Raw genomic sequence first — 18,055 nt, forward strand, 5'->3', positions numbered from 1 at the left:
ATAGCTTAATGAAATTCTCAGGAATATGCCAGAGTACATTGGGTAGATAATTAAAAAATATTGGCAAAGTCCCTTGAAGGACTGGAGAAAAAATATGGAACTATTAAACTTTCCCACTGGGGAAACCCTGATACTCTCTCAAACATTAGGAACTCCTAAGCCTACAGGCCAAGCCCTTTATCTTGAGGCTTACTCTAATGAAACTTCTTTCTGTAGTGAAGAAGCTAAGCCTACCTAGAGTTATACCTAAGACTGAATTCCAGAAACCATTTTTGTTGCTCAGATGCTACCTCTCTCTCTCTAAGCCCAGCTCTGCAAGGAAAATCATTATCCTCCCCCCTACATGGGACATGGCATCCAGGGGTAAAAGCCTTCCTGGCAACATGGGACATGATTCCCAGGAATGAGACTGGTCCTGGCACCATGGCACAGACAACACCTTCCAGACCAAATGAAGGAAAAGAAATGAAACAAAATAAGGTATCAGTGACTAAGACAGTTCAAATACAGTCGAGAGGCTTTTCTGGAGACTACTCTTATGTGAGCTTCAACTAGATACTGCTAATTGCCATGGTTTGCCAAACCCCAACCAACACCATCCCTGTTAACCCTAAAGAACACCTAAGGCTCTATCTGAGATTCTACAAAATTTTCACACGCTAAAATTACTTTCTAGAAACCTACAAACTCCAGATGGTTCCTAGGCCAGATAAGTCCCGAAACCCAGAGGGGTCAACCTCTCCAAGAATATTAACTAGGTCTATCTTCCTATCTCATATTGTCAACACCCCTTTTCAACAGGAAAAAGTTAGAATGGGCACAGCCCAGATGCCCCCAAAGATTGGGAGAAGGATCAAAGAAGAAGGGGGAGTTATAGCAGAGAAGATAGGATTTAACAAACAAGTGTGACTGCTGAATCATTGCATTGATATTTCTTTTATTCTCCAGTGTTTTGGAGCAGCTAGAAGGAAAAACCTGAAATTATGGAACTGTATTCTATACCAAACTTTGAAATCTGTTCTATGATGACTTATTACAATGTACTTCGAAACCTATTGCTCTTTTGTATTTATGTTATATTTCACAAAAAAATGTTTAAAAAATGAAATGGGCTTTTTAATTCAGTTTATCATTTAGAGGATGGTAATAAAAGTCGATTCATATTCTGAATTTTTGGAGATACACTGGAAAATCTATGATGTAATTTCATGTTTAAATGATAAAATTCAAAGATATATCATTTATTATCTTTAATTTGATGAGTTGCCTTATTGACCAACCAGTCAAACAATACCAACATTTCCAAAACAGACTGTGCTGCTTTTAGAGTCTGGTGTCAATTTGGCCAGGTGATGGTACCCAGTTGTCTGGTCAGGCAAGCACTGTGCTAACCATTACTGCAAGGATATTTTAGGGCTGATTGATAAACAGAATGCTGGTCTATTAAATCATCAATCAGTTCATTGCAGCTGTGTCAATTTCATCTATGATCAACTAAGGGTGCTTCTCCCCACAAACAAGATAGTACAATCAGTCAGATATGATCCAATCAGTTGAAGACTTTCAAGGGAGACGAGAAAATTTTCACTGCTTCTTCAGCCAGCAAGCCTGTCCTGTGGAGTCTGTTGAGACCCTTCATTCAAGTTGCCAGCCTCGCAGCCTGCCCTACAGATTTGGGACTCTTGCATTCCCATGGTTGCATGAGACACTTTTATAAATCTCTGTTTACAGATATATCCTGTTGGTTCTGTTTCACTAGAGAACCCAGACTAATACAGTTTGGTCCTGGCAGTGGATTTTGAGAAACAGAATCTTGAAAATAGGTTTTTGCAATTGACTTTCTACTTTGATTAGATTCAAAGGCGCTAATGACTCTGTTTCCAATAATTAAGATGGCACTAACAGCCATGGCAGAGGTGGTAATAGAAATACACAAAATATCACCATTTGATTCTGCTAATTGTGTGCTTATACGAGGCAAGGCTCTGGGTGAGAGTGTTTTTGATACCTTAACAGAGTTTTGTGGAGTTAAGAGGTATAATGATGTTGGCTGGTCATTCTTAGATATGCTGGATATAGTTATGAGGAAGAGGGATGAGATGAAGGCATCAAATTTGCAACTTAAATGTCATATGAAAGATGTAAAAAGTTTCTATGTGTATTCTGAAAGAAAACCTTAATTCCTGTGGTCGCAGACTTGAGATCTCTGAAAACCAGACCCAGAGTCTTATTGTGAAAATAGCAGATTTACAACATAAACTAAATTCTCAAGTTTGCAGGGTGTCTGCTATTAAATTAAGGGCTTTGATTGGAAAATAATGGGATCCTGAAACTTGGGATGGGGACATTTGGGTTGATAATAATTGCAGTGGGGACAAGGAAACCCTGGATTCTACTGAGTCTTTGCTAGATAGACCTGTTAACGGTCTGTCCTGAGGAAATAGCCACCCAATCTCCAGCCTGCCTTCAGGAAACAGCTTCCCAGCCTCCAGTCCACCCTGAGAAGTCATCCAAACAATTTACACCTAAAGAGATTAACCTTTCAGTACCCGCTAAACCTGTAACCATCTCCTCTAGGTAAACAGTCCTCATTCCTCTGTCTGGAGCAGGTAAGCCTGTTTCACCAGATGAAGCTGCAATTAAATGCCCTGAGGTAATTGGCTTGAAAGACACTTGTAATTCTTTTCATGACCCATCTTTCCTTCAAGACCTATAACTAGACTAAAGTCCCAACAGATGCCTAAAGGTGAGGTACAAAGTGTGACTCATAAGGAGGTACGTTATACTCCAAAAAGAACTGCATGAGTTTTCCAATATATATAGACAGAAATCAGGGGAATATGTGTGGAAATGGATATTAAGGGTGTGGGATAATAGTGGAAGGAATATGAAGCTGAATTTATTGATATGGGCCCACTAAGCAGAGATTCTGCATTCGGTGTTGTAGCTCAAGTGGTTAGAAAGGGTGTTAACAGCTTGTCTGTCTGAAACATGGATCAATAGGTGGCTGATATTATCTGAGGCCAAAATGTCAGAACTGCCATGGTATAATGTAAATGACAGGATCCAAAGGCTTAGATAGATTGAAATCTTAGAGTAGATTTAACATGAAAGACCTGCTCACCCACCTCAGGAATGTCCAGAGGACACACCTTTTTCCAGGACTTTGAAGAATAAATTTGTGAGATTCGCTCCATCATCTCTGAAGAGCTCTGTGGTCACCCTTCTCTATACTACTGTGGGAACTGCTGTCATGGAGCTGGAATCCTTAAACACGATGGGTATGATCAGAGTCTGAGTTAACAGAAGCCAGGTGCTGAGAGTTAATCACCATAGACAAGGTGGGCATGGCCACCATAATAGACAAGCGATTCAAAACAGCAGTCACATTAATCTGACTTGCAGAGACTTGTGGTGTTGGCTAGTAGATCATGGGGTACCTGCAAGTAAAATAGGTGGGCGCTCTACTAAATTCTTTTTTGAGCTGCATAAGCAGAAGCATTCTAGGTCAAGTGGACAGAAGTCTAACTTGAATTACAAAAAGAATCACAGCCCCATAATCAATTCTGAGAGTTGAGACAGTTCATAGACTCAGAGTCCCTTGACTGACGGGAGGGCCAGGCACCCCTGGGGAAGGACTCTGTTACACTGCCCAAAATTTATACTGTTTACCTTCCTCACAGCCTTCCCAAAGAGACCTACAGTCTTTTACCAGGGTGACTGTGCATTGGGGAAAGGGAAATTACCAGATATTTCAGAGATTTTTAGACACCGGCTCAGAAATGACACTAATTCCAGAAGACCCAAAACGTCACTCTGGCCCACCAAAATAGGGACCTATGGAGGCCAAGTAATCAATGGAGTTTTAGCTTAGATCCATCTCACAGTAGATCCAGTGGGTCCCCAGACCAATTTTGTAGTTATTTCCCCAATTCAGGAATGCATAATTGGAATTGACATACTCAGCAACTGGCAGAATCCCCACATTGGTTCCTTGACATGTGGAGTGAGGGCTATTATGGTAGGAAAGGCCAAGTAGAAGCCACTAGAACTGTGCCTACCCAGCAAAATAGTAAATCAGAAGCAACACTGGATCACTGAAGGGACTGCAGATAGTGGTGCCACTCTTAAGGATCTGTAGGATGCAGGGATGGTGATTCCCACTACAACCCCCTTCAACTCTCCTACTTGGCTTTTGCCAAAAATAGTTGGGTCTCAGAGGATGACACTGGATTATCATAAGCCTAACCAGGTGGTGGCTCCAATTGCAGCTGCTGTTCCAGATGTGATATCATTGCTTGAGTAAATCAGCACATCCCCTGGTGCCTGATATGCAGCTACTGATCTGGCAAATGCTTTTTTCTCAATAGCTGTCAGGAAGGACCACCAGAAACAGTTTGCATTCAGTTGGCAAGGCCAGAAGTAAACCTTCACTATCCTACCTCAGCTGTATGTCAACTCTCCAGCCCTACGTCATATCTTGTCCTCAGAGAACTTGATCATTCCTTCCTCCCACAAGACATCATATTGGTCAATTATACTGATGATATCATGCTTACTGGACCTAGTAGCAAGAAGCTACAACTACTTTAGGCTTATTGGTAAGACATGTGCATGTTAAGGGATGGGAGATAAATCCAACAAAAATACAGGGTCCTTCCACCTCCGTGAAATTTCTAGGTGCTCAGTGGTGTGGGACATATCAAGATATCCTTTCTAAGGGTAAAGGATAAACTGTTGTATATGGCCCCTCCTATAACCAAAAAAGAAGTACAACACCTAGTTGGCCTCTTTGGATTTTGGAGAAAAAATATTTCTCATTTGGGTGTGCTACTCTGACCCATTTACCAAATGACAAGAAAAGCTGCTGGTTTTGAGTGGGGACTAGAAAAACAGGAGGATCTGCAACAGGTCCAGGCTGCTGTGTAAGCTGCTGTGCCACTTGTACCATATGATCCAGAAGATCCAGTGGTGCTGGAAGGGTCAGTAGCATATAGAGATGCTGTCTGGAGCATTTAGCAGGCCACTATAGGAGAATCACAATGCAGGCCCTTAGGATTTTGGAGTAAAATCTTACCAACCACTACAAGTTCTACTCTCCTTTTGAGAAACAGGTTTTGGCCTATTACTGCCTTAGTAGAAACTGAGTGCTTAACATTGGCACCAAGTTACCATGAGACCCAAGTTACCTATCATGAACTGGGTGCTGTCTGACCCACCAAGCCAGAAAGCTGGGCATGCACAGCAGCACTCCATCATAAAATGGAAATGGTATATAAGAGATAGGGCTCGAGCATGAATGGAAGGCAAGAGTATATTACATGAAGAAGTAGGCCAAATGCCCATAGCCCCCACTCCTGCCACATTATCTTCTCTTTCCCAGACCAGAGCTATGGCCTCTTGGGGAGTTCCTTAGAGTAAGTTGACTGAAGAAGAGAAAACTTGGGCCTGGTTTACAGATGGCTCTGTAAAATATGCAGGTACCACCCAAAAGTGGATAGTTTCAATACACAGCCACTTTCCAGAATGTCTTTGAAAGACAGTGGTGAGGTAAAATCTTGAAACTTAAAGAAGTGCACCTAGTTATCCATTTTTCTTGGAAGGGAAACTAGCAGGAGGTGAATTTGTATATTGACTCGTGGGTTGATGCTAATGGTTTGGCTGGATGGTCAGGAACTTGGAAGGAGCATGATTGGAAAATTGGTGACAAAGAGATCTGGGGAAGAGATATGTGAATAGACCTTTCTGGGTGGACAAAAAATATAGAGACATTTGTGTCCCATGTGAATGCTTACCAAAGAGAACCTGCAGCAGAGAAAGGTTTTAATAATCAAGTGGATAAGATAACCCATTCTGTGGATACAAGTCATCCTCTTTCCCCAGTCACTCCTGCCATTGTCCAAGGGGCTCATGAACAAGGTGAGCAAGGTGGTAGGGTTGGAGGTCATGCACGGGCTTAGCAACATGGAACACCACTCACCAAGTGAATTGAGTGCCCAATCTGCAAGCAGCAGAGATCCACATTCAGTCCCCAATATGGCACCATTCCCAAAGGTCCATTAGCCTGCTACCTGGTGACTGGCTCATTCCATTGGACCACTTCCATTATGGAAGGGACAGCAATTTGTTCTAACTAGAATAGAAACACACTCTGTATGTGGGTTTGTCTTCCCCGCATGCAATGATTCTGCCAAAACTACCATCCATGGACTTATGAAATGCCTTATCCACCATCATGATATTCCACACAGCATTGCTTCTGATCAAGGAGCCCAAATCACAGCAAGTGAAGTGCAAGAATAGGCACATGTTCATGGAATTCTCTGGTCTTACCATGTTCCCCAGCATCCAGAGGAGTTGGGTTGATAGAATGGTGAAATGGCCTTTTGAAGACCCAATTATGGCACCAACTAGGTGGCAATACCTTGCAGGGCTGGGCAATGTTCTCCTGGAGGTTGTGTATGCTCTGAATCAGTGTCCACTGTATGGTGCTTTTTCTCCCATAACCAGGATTCACGGGTACAGGAATTAGGGAGTGGAAATGGGAGTGGCACCAGTCACTATCACCCCTAGTGATCCACCAGGAAAATGTTTGCCTCCTGTCCCGAAACCTTAAGCTCTGCTGATCTACAGATCTTAGTTCCAAAAGGAGGAGTGTCTTTTCCAGGAGACAGAACAATGATTCCATTGAACTGGAAGTTAAGACTGCCACCTGACATTTTGGGCTTCTCATGTCTTTGAACCAACAGGCAAGGAAGGGGATTATTGTACTGACTGGGGTGATTGATCCTGACTATCAAAGGGAAATATAGCTGCAGCTATACAATGGAGGTAAGGAAGAGTTTTCCTGCAAAACAGGAGGTCCTTACGGGCATCTCTTAGTACTACCATGCCCTGTGATTAATGTCAGTGGAAAACTGCAACAACTCAATCCAGGCAGGATTACCAATGGCCCAGAAACTTCAGGACTGAAGGTTTGGGTCACTACACCAGGCAAATAACCATGGTCAGCTGAAGATGGGTAGTGGAAGAAGATAGTGATAAATACAAACCATAACCATATATTCAGTTACAGAAACAAGAACTGTGATGGTATGTGTAATTTCATCCTTGTTTTGTACTTGGATACAAAATACAAAAGTACAAATGTACAAAATATTTGGATTTGTATGTAAAACAAATATCTTACTCTCTACTTATCATGACAGAAGTTATATTGCTCATGTTACAGTATTTAGGTTATAGGATATCAACTTTAAGAGTGAATGTTATCTAAGGACTTGTCCTCTAGCTGTATACAGGACAGTTGAGTAGTGTTAGACAAAACATATGTCTGTTATTATGTTCTATTTAGAAATTAGTTGAAGACTTTTAAAGGAGAAGAGAGAATTTTCACTGCTTCTTTGGTCAGAGAGCCTCTCCTATGGAGTTCATCAAGACCCTTCATCGGATTCACCAGCCTCACAGCCTGCCCTATGGGTTTGGTGCTCTTACGTTCCCACGGTTGCATGAGATACTTTTATAAATTTTATATTTACAGCTATCTCCTGTTGGTTCTGTTTCTATAGAGAACCCTGACTAATACACAGAGCTATGCTCAAAGTGAGATGTTTTTAGAGTCAGTATAAAGCAAATTGTACCAAAAATCTTAACATACTTTAGAAGGAATCCATATTAAGATATGAAAGTTACCAAGAGAAGACCAGATGACCAGCTTTCCAAGAGAGCTCAGGAGCCTCAGCAAATTTACTGTGATTTAACCTCAGCTTTGTCAGAGCTTTAGAACTGACAAGATTCATCCAGATGGTTCACGCTTCTCAATCTCACAAGTAAAGAGTACCACCCACTTCCAAGTGTTCAAAGGAGACATTTCTTTCTATTGACCAGAAGGCTCATGTCCTCCATCCATAACATTGTTCCTAGTATCAGCAAAACTGGGGGAGAAAACAGTTAACAAAATTTCACATGTGTGAGTAGAACCACAGTATATTAAATATGTTCCATTTGTTCCTTCACCCTGCTGACCTTCATGGATTAAATCAAGATATCCTGGACCCCCTGACTTCTGGTTGGAGTCAGCCCATAAATGTGCTCAGGGTATTTATTCTCTCATTCCTTTTCCCTAAGGTTGCCTCTGGCTAACTGGAACCCTCAACATATCAGTGCATCTCTCAAGGCAGCCTGATCCACATGGCTCTCTCTTTCTAGACTCTTGTAATCTGCTCCTCCCCTCCACCTCGCCAGCCTAGAGAAGTGACAATTGCACTATTAACGTCTGTCTGTACCTGCACCATCTCTCATGGTGTCCCGACATCCTATTCACACCTTTGTGACAGTCTCATAAGTAGAGCTTCCTCACATTACCTGATGTGCCATCTCTTTTCTGTCTGGGATCCTGACTGATAGACACAACAAAAAGAGGTGGCTTATCAGAAAAGGCATATGGCCATTGTGAAGCTTCAAGAATAACCACAGCCCCATAAAAGAGCACCTCTCTAACTTGTGTGCCCTTCTTGTTCTCTGTCCCTGTTTAGGATATTGTTGATCAGACATTGCTAATTTCTGGTCTTTGGAACTTCCCTTTTCTAATATCTGTGCTTTCCCTTCCCACCCCAAACCCCATTAGCTCACAGTGTCTTCCATCAGAAAGGGGAAAATACAGATGATTATTTTTCTGACACTATATTATAATCATTTTCAATGGCCTGACATTTCACATGTGTTATTACATGGGATGAGAGGTGCTTCTAAACTCTTTATTAAAATATTTCAGCCTCTCAGTTGACTATCATAGGCAACCAATTGCTTTCACAATCTTCATGCATTTTACTAATTTAACATGAAAACGTTAGTCTTATTTTCCTTATTTTAAAGTTAAAGGAAGTAGGCTATAGTGTTACCCTATGTACTACAAACAAGAACTTAAAGTCTGAAAAATCATATTCTAACTAAAATCCAAGGAAATTAAAAATGTCCTAATAAGGCTCCAAGCCAAAAGAATATGGACAGATCTTTCTTTAAAATTATGACCTTTACAAAACTGAAAGGTCTAAGTTCTCCTATCTGATTGAAAGAAGAATTGTACCTATACACTGTGCCTGTAATTTTAGTAGTTGTCACTTCGTGAATGATGATGTCTGTTCACAGTAGCTTAGTCCCAATGTACAGATTTCTTCTAATTAATGTTATCTACACATTTCTGTAATTTGCATTTAATGATCATGTATGCGATGATTGCAAAAATAGTAGACAGATATCAGATATAAAAGTATTTATATAATCTCTATTAACTAAATGCTAGAGAAAAACCCAGGGATATCATTTAGAATTTCATACAGTTTTTCACAAAGATATAATTCCTTGTTAAGAAAGTAAAAACATCACTAATTATAAGTCATGCAATTTAGAGCAAAGGCCAAATAAATAACAAATTCTACATACAAATCAAGACCCTATCCCTTTAACAAATTCTGCTTATTAAAGTTGTTTTTCTTTATATCACCAGAAGTGTCACTTCTTCTTTCTCATGGTCATAAGTGTTTGAATCCTTCCTTGCACATGTTCAGAGGAACTAGCCCCTCAATTTCTCCCAGGAGACTGTGACCTCAAAATGCTCCTCTTTTTCCTTCAACCTTGACTTTCTTCCAAGAATGCTGAGCCTTTCTCTGATCTTCTGATCTCTCTCTTGCACTTGCTTGGTTCTAGACTTCCTCTTTAAAATACAGAAATGTAATATCCAGACATGAATTTTCAATCTAGCAATTAAGTGGCCTATATGTGCTGAATGAGTCTTACACATTTAGCCTTACTGGTTTATACACCAATGCATAACAATTTAATGCACAAACAAAAATAGAAAAGCCTCTGCCCCTACAAGTCATGCTACAACCGTAGAAATATTTACCACTGCAACAAAATGGGGTGGGTATTTCTTTAAAACACACACACACACACACACAGCAAGTATTAGTGACATTTAGGGAAAAATGATCCCTACTGAACAAGGCAGTTATGCTACCATACAGTTTACAACATTAAGATTTATTTTTGCTTGAGCCGAAGTTAAGATTGAAGATATGATGTCACTAATACCACACGGGATCATAAAACACTAAGCCATTACTATGACCTCAATATGGAACTTAGAATTCAAGACATCGATATTACTTTATAATAGCTTCATATTCATTTAAAATTCAGTTATACTTTGTCATAGTTCCAATTCCCTTCTCATCTGAAGTAGCTTGAACTTTGATTGCACAAAATAATTTTTTATTTCTTTGCTCTCTGTGTACTTAAAAAATTCACAGGGGCCATAGGTGAAAGATAATAAATTATTTTTAAAATAAAAAAATGCTTAAGATACTGTTTAGTTCACTTTTAACTAAGTGAACCATTCTACACAGGCATTTTTAGACAATGAGCCAAGATTAAGTAATCAAGATATAACACACGTAACTGGAAAAAAAGAATATTATCACATCTCCTCTGTGCCAGTATAAATGTTAAAAAAGAACTAGACTTCTGTCCCTTGGGCTTGAAGATATTTTATGTATCCCTTTGCATTAACTTGTAGATAGAGAATTATTTTCCACATCAACCACATTGTATTAACCTAAAAAAAATTTTAGTGTCCTTGGGCAAGTCATTTGCTATCTTTTGGGCTTGTTAATTAATCTATAAATTGAGGGAATTGAACTAGATCAATCATCTCTAAGATCTCTTTCAAGTTGAAGTTTTATTATAAAACTATCTAAGTTTCTGAACAAGCTATGAGGAAAGATATCCACTGCAGTTTTGGGTATAAACCATTGATTGCATTTCTGAATTATTTAGGAGGAAGGTTAGGCTGCTGTAACAAAGAGAACCCAATTAAAAGGGCTTGAATAAACTACAGGTTCCTTTCTCTCTCTGGTAACTGTCCAGTCACTCTAGGTTGACAAGGCAGCTTTGCTCCCTGATCCCCCACCATTCTGGAGCAATGCTTACGTGTTCTTACACTATCCCCTAAATTGGTATTTCCATGAGGAATTTCTTCCTGGCATATCTTGGGGACTATATATGTTTCCTTGAATCCTGAATTAAAATTATTTTTAAAAAATGAGTTGATAAAACAAGGAAAAAGTATTATAATTCTCCTCCAAGAATTAAAACTCAACAGTCAACATAATCGTTTATTCGAAGGATGCCACTGATGTGCAGTCACAGGTGAGAGCAAGGAATGCTGATGCACCAAGTCGAGAGTTTAAGATCAGCACTTCTGGGAAGCTGCACAGGAAAGCATTTAAGACAAGTGGTCACTATCAGTCTTGTTTGTAATAGTTGCCTAGTTTTTAGTGTGTGCTCACAGCCCTGTCTGCTACTAATGGCGAGTCATTCCTGCTAATAAAACAAATATTAGTTGCTTTATAACATAGCTTATTTTATGAAAGGTATTCCAAGAAAGAACAAGTTTTGGAAGCAAAACAAATACTTAGGTTGGCAATTTCGCATGCGTGATTTAATACAGAGCTGTTCATCTTTCTGGGAAACCTGACATTTTCCAGTGTTTAAATAGTCCCTATAGGCTGAGGTTCTTTGAAAATAAGTCAACAAGAGAAATACAAAGAAGAGACAGATGTTGTAGAATACTCCAACATGAAATCGAAAACTGATCTAAAATCTGCATTATAAAAAGCAATTTGATTTTCAACAGCAAAAACGAAGTCACGGCAAGCAGGTAAAATATTTTATCACTACAAAAAGGAAATGAGCTTGTATGAAGTAAGGTGTACCCTTAAGAGCAATCTCAAAGACACTTTTGGACACAATTTTAACAACCCAAGCAATGTCAATACAAAATGAAAGAAATTTTTTTACCTCTGGAATGCTTGTCAAGAAACAAAGAGCAGGGTGGTGTGACAGTGCCTCAGTGGCAGAATTCTCACCTGCCATGCCAGAGACCCAGGTTCGGTTCTCGGTGCCTGCCCATGCAAAAGAAAAAAAAAAAAAAGCAAGATTGCCAGATAGAATAATTAGTGCTTTGTGTGATTTGAAATTTTATTTTAAGAAGTATCCTTTAAACATTAAATATTTATAGTTCAATATTTCATTTTTAAAAATCATTTTCATTTGGAATTTATTTTTATGTCAATATTTTTTAATGCTTTCTGTTACCAAATGTCTATATCATTTTTATAGGTTATTGAAGTATATAAACTTGCCACAGTATATGGGTTTATAGTAACAATAAACCCTGTATTTATCATGACATCGTTTTTTTTGCATAAAATCTTAGAAACTTTTAGTATAAATGTTTCATAGCAAAAATAAGATCCAATATTGGGCAGGCCATGGTGGCTCAGCAGGCAGAGTTCTTGCCTTCCATGCCAAAGACTTAGATTCACTTCCCAGTGCCTACCCATGCAAAAAATAAAATAAAAATAAATAAGATCCAATATTTTTATGGCCTCTTATTATTTTAAAACATATAAAGTGTCAAGAAAATTACAGAATAACTTGTGAATTGAGGAATTCCCAAGGATCCCTTGGAAATTGCTTTCTCAACCTGAATCCCAAAGACTAATATCTGTGGAAAATTTGAAAACATTACCCATTGCCTTCATTTGCAAGTTGAAATTGAAAAGCAGCTACATTCATATTCCAACTTGCATGAACAAGATAGAAGAGCAGTCTGGACCAAGCAATTTCTACGGAAGCAAGGGGACAGGAGTTGCACACGGTGCTTTTACTTCCATTTAAGAAGGAACTTAGCCTCGTGTCTCTGTATCAAGGGAGGATGGGAATTGTCATCTCTAGCCAGGCAGAGTGGGTTCAGGAGGCGCAAGTGACCAGATCTGTGGATACACAGAAGTCTGCCCTAGTAGCCAGATGTTTTATACTTAAATCCTTCATCATGTTTTCAAAAGCATACTTAAGTAATAATGCAATTTTTACCCATTCTAATAGTATATTCTTACATCTATAGTAGGCCAGACATTGCTTTCTTTTTTCTTTGATTACACTGAGACTCAGGGGAGAGAACGTACTTAAGGGGTGGCATGATATAGATTTTAAAAGACATAAAACATTTAAGGACAAAATAAAATTACGACCAAAACTTTAACAGCCATAATGAGATATAAATATAGACATGCAAATGAAAATAAGACAGATGGGGAAATGAGGGAATATTAAATAATAGAAAAAGGATACCCCCTGGTATAATGAAAGGACAAAAGGGGTCCTTGAACATCTTCCCTTGACACATTAAAATTTAAACTGTTTGAATATAAAATGACTGTTTATATACGGAGTGTTCGGGTTTCTAATGTGTAGCACAACCAGATAGATATAAATTGTGTACAGATCATTGCAAACCTCAGATTGCCACTTCAGATATCAGAATCTTGACCTGAATAATCAAGTAAGCCTCATCCAGGCCAGGCATATGCCTATAAACTTTCCTGCAGGGGATTTTTAATGAGTTGATAGAAACTGTCAAAAGCCTGAGGAGGATGGAACCTAGAGTAAGGAATAATTATATTCACTTACCACCTAGTTTTCCTAAGCATTGAATCAAAACACATGCACACATGCTACAGTAGACAGCTAATATCAATTTCCTGTTCATCCCAGCCAAAGAATTGGTGAAAACCATTCTTGACGCGTGACTGCAAGAAACACCTGCTAGAATTTGGAATGGATTAATTTCTCCTCTAGTTGCCTTTGCTGAACCTACTCCGTGTGTCACAGCTGTGCTTGTCTTTTGCAGGTCCAGGCCAGCACTGATTTCCCTCCTGTGTATGTCCGAAGTGACCTCGAGCAAACAAGTCTCGGCCACAGCATTGCTAAGGAACAGAGGATTCTGTAAGATGCTGCTTTTTCACCTGTTCACCCAAGAATGGCCAGAAAGGCTACAGTGCCACGCCCTCTTAACTCTGTTCTGGGTTTTCTACATTCCTGGCAAATAAAAGAATGGGTCTCTTATTTAGGGTTAAAGGAAAATGAAAAGCCTTTATGGGTAGAAATACGGTGGTAGTGATACGTCCTAGAGATACTAATAAATATCTTGTTCAATTATCTTTCTAGCAGCTCCTGCATTAGCTCTGCCTTCGAAGCATTCTTTAACGACAGCATTTTACCAACAGCCCCATCCAGTATAAAAGGACAGTAAGCCAAGGTTTACATAAAACATTACCTGAAGTATGTGTTCAACATTTCTGTTTGGTTTTGCTATTGCATCTCTGTGCACACATCGCGTGAAGCCATGAAAGCAGCCTGAGGTAATGACAGTGACTGCCTGCATGCTTACAGTAATTCCTGTATCTACAAAGCCATCAATTCCCCTTACAAAACCCTGCTTCAGCAGGTTGGTCACTCTTGTCAATAAGTATCATTCAGTATCAGATAATTCAGAAGCAACTTCTAAGGCCTTAATGAGGAGCAGTAGAGGAATTTGGAACACTACAGTTTTGATTCAAATATTCAGAACATAGTGAAATCTCCAGATCTTCAAAATTCAGTGAAAATATTGTACATATTCTCCTGATGCTGACGATTTCCCTGTACTTTCTGCCCTGTACTTTCTTCCCTCACTTCCTGCTCTGGGGGTGAATGCCTGGCCTCAGGTTCCATATGGGGTCTATGCTTCTGTGATTAAATTGCAGATTTGAGACACTCTGACCCCATTTAACAGTCTTTGCACAATGCCGGTAGCTTGTAAGTTATACACTGATTCATTAGTTTAAGAAAAAATTCTAATCCTAAGCATTGCGTTGATTTAATGACAACAGAGAAACAATGCAGAGACAGAAGAAACCAGGACAGGTAGTGAGGAAACCTCAGTTTCATTCCCAAATGTCTCTGGTGACATCTGGCCTGCCATTTAACCTCTGTTTTCTCATCCATTATATAAAGGGCTCAGACTGCATGATGGCTCCAGGCCCATTATAAAACTCTAGACAGAAAGAACCTTTATAAAGCCAATCAAATGGGACAAATGTCCATGATGGAAGGCAATCCATCCTAGTGCCCAAAGTGGCTCTGAAGTCTATCAGAGAGGTGTGGTTTTAGGACCCAGAGGAGGAACTCCAGAGAATCACTTGTCGTCTTCTGTAATGTGACAATGAGAATCTCTCCTTCTCACAGGTTGGTAGGGAGGATTCATCAGGTCATATATACAAAGTACTTAGCATGATGCATGGTACACATAGCTAAGTAAATGATAAGATTAATATTTTACACTAATTGCATACAGTTTAGAATTTGAAAGGCAAACCAGGTTTGTGCATTGTAAAGTTATTACAGTATAAGAGGTGTTGATATGACCCATGTTTATCCAAATCCTAAGGGAGGGGAGTAGGGAGAAGAGGTCCAAAGACTGAGCTTCAGGGTACTTCCTTAACAGCTCTGGGAGGACTGGGAAATGATGTACACAAAGCCCTCACATACAGCCACCCACTAAATGGCCACTCTTAGTCCCTTACCATATATTGGAAAACGCTACCCAATCAAAAGTCCATTGTCTTGGTTCATAGTAAGTAATCACATTCATAGTGTATACAATATCCTGCTCTAAGATCTTCTTTCTTGGCTTACATTTTACACTCAATCACTGGGATAAAAAGAAATTTGATATGGGGCAGGCAATGGTGGCTCAGTGGCAGGATTTTCACCTGCTGTGCTAGAGACTGTTTGATTCTGGGAGCCTGCCCGTGCAGAAAAAAAGAAAGTTGTATCGGATTCCTTTTTTTTCAAATCATCTCCCATAAAACTGAACTCGAATACTTTTGGACTCATACTTGAATTGAAACTTGCAGAGGAAAGTGGATGTGAAAATATATATATATCTTAAAGAGAAGTTAGAGCAAAGATTTATTAAGATTGGAAAAGAAAGTAAAGAAACAGTTCTATTTTTCATTACAAATATTGAAAGATAGCCCATTTCCTTTTCCTTCGTTTAATATTTGTGGCTTGCCCAACAGAGACATTTCACATTTGTTGTGAAAGCAATTTTTTCAGCTTCTGGTAGTATACCAGGATTGCAATAATAACCTTTATTTGCAATAAAGGTTAATGTTGTCTTCATATATATATATAAAACATATCTTCTATGATGGTTATCACACTCTCCTCCCTCACTTTTAAAATCAGTTCCAAATATTGCCTAAAAAGTAATCCCCTTCCATAATGATTTTACATCTCTAAAGCTCTCCTTTGACTGTAGACTTCAAAACCAACATTAAGTTTTCTTGCTTGTGTAGTCATCATCTATTATGTCACTTCTGGGAATTGGTTTTCTGCTATTTCCCCAAATAGGGCCCCTACTCGGGTTAAGTCTTCTTTCTCACTTCCCTCTACCTCTTCTACTCTCCATTCATGTCCTCCTCCTTAGACGCCTCCTTTCCACCCTGTGCGTCTGGATGCTGGTTGTCTATTCATACCAAACACTGCTTCTTTCTGAAGCATTGTCCTTCCCCCCATCATCAGAATTCCCAAGCTCTATGACAAAATTCCAAAGCTCTAAACTTGCCTATTGCAAACGTATTTCATGAAAGAGAAATGGATGATGTTTAAGTTAGCCCTGTGCTGAAATCTGTATTATGGGCAATGCTTACCTCACTCCCCCTTTAGCAACCTGTTAAAATATATAATTACCCCTTAATAAAAGTCAATCAGTAAATAATCACTGAGCAGGCCCCTCTTTTAGGCACCAGGGATCCAGCAGCGGGTACATCAACCACAAAAAATACGTATATTCTTTTTAGATTGCGGTGGCACTGTACATGCTTCACAACACTCGAAAGACTGATTCTAAGCATCACCACTTCCTTGAGGCCCTTGAAATATTCTATAAGAAAATCATCCCAAATGCACTGATCATGGATACTTTATTTACACATAACACATCCAGCCAGCATGCCGAAGACCTTAACCAGCTGCAACATCGGAGTCAATTGTGTAATTGTGGCAGCAACAAAACTCTTGTGAAGAATGTGCAGTGTGATGCTCTTTCAGTGACCCCTGGTGACATTCCATTCCTTTTTTCCCCCTGGATTCAACCCAAGATTCACTTTCTCTCTTTCCTAAAACCTGAAGAGTTAACGGGGAGGCCTCAGCTACTCTCCGCCGCCAGGGACCTCCACCCTTCCCCCCCCCCCCCCCCCAGTCAGATGTGGGACTCTGGGAGAACCCGACACTCACAGAGTCAGAACTGGCACAATTACCTTTAATCTTTGGTTTGACCTCTGTCAAAAGGAAACTAAGCCTGAGGGAAGGGCATCACCTAAGGCCTGAGTTGATCTTCCTTAGAGTAGTACACTTCCAGTGGAAAAATTTGAGAACTATTTCAGGAATATCCACGAGAGTACAAGGAAGAGAAGTATATACAAAGACTTAAATGTAAACTTATGCCTTATATACACCTTATTTAAGGAATTTTGCGTGAAGTACATTTATATATAAAGAGAGATATAGATAGCTGAGATATATGAAAAAGATAAGAATTTAAAAGTAATGTCATTTGGAGTTTTTTCAGTTAAAAATGGAATAAGGGAAAGATGGCACAGATAGTGTAAGAAAGATTTACCAATAATTTATAATGACTGGATAAAATTGTGCCTTCATTGATATGCAAATGATTAAACTAAAATTAGTCACTTTTATCAGACTCATATAACATTAATGAAAACAAAAGAAAGTAAATATTTTCAATTAAATATTTAGAGTTTTTAACTTCTCTTCCAGCTATCTTTGCTAACTAAGATTTCAGGGAGAATTCACTTCTAAAAGACCAGCCTTCCATGAGAGTCTTCTAGCAAAATTCTATCTTAATGATGATTCATAATTATTAAGAACATAATTTATCTTTTGGGGAGAGCAGGTAGAGTCTCCTAATCTGAACAAAACTATTTGTGCCTTAGGGATCTTTAATTTATTTAGTCTCAGCAAGATAATTAACCTAAAAGGGTGGCCTTATTTTCCTTCAGATCATAGGAAATTTCATATTTCTTTTTCATGGTAAATGCATTTCCCAAGTGAGCATTCACACAGTATATCTTGGAGTGAGACCCTA

The 18,055-nt window shown here is 39.2% G+C and overlaps 1 long non-coding RNA gene across 2 annotated transcripts in view; it reads right to left on the minus strand.

Annotated features, from left to right (window-relative positions):
* Nucleotides 1-18,055, minus strand: part of LOC143682848 (uncharacterized) — a 114,512-nt gene that overhangs the window by 69,376 nt on the left and 27,081 nt on the right. Inside the window, exon 3 of one of the 2 annotated variants that reach the window (XR_013175318.1) lies at nucleotides 11,898-11,963. The exons of the other annotated variant lie outside the window; for it this stretch is intronic. This is a non-coding gene — a long non-coding RNA (uncharacterized LOC143682848). Of the gene's footprint in view, nucleotides 1-11,897; nucleotides 11,964-18,055 lie in introns of those variants that run through there. 2 annotated transcript variants of the gene reach the window in all.

This window comes from Tamandua tetradactyla, chromosome 5 (assembly GCF_023851605.1).
Source record: "Tamandua tetradactyla isolate mTamTet1 chromosome 5, mTamTet1.pri, whole genome shotgun sequence".
Taxonomy (NCBI): Eukaryota; Metazoa; Chordata; class Mammalia; order Pilosa; family Myrmecophagidae; genus Tamandua; species Tamandua tetradactyla.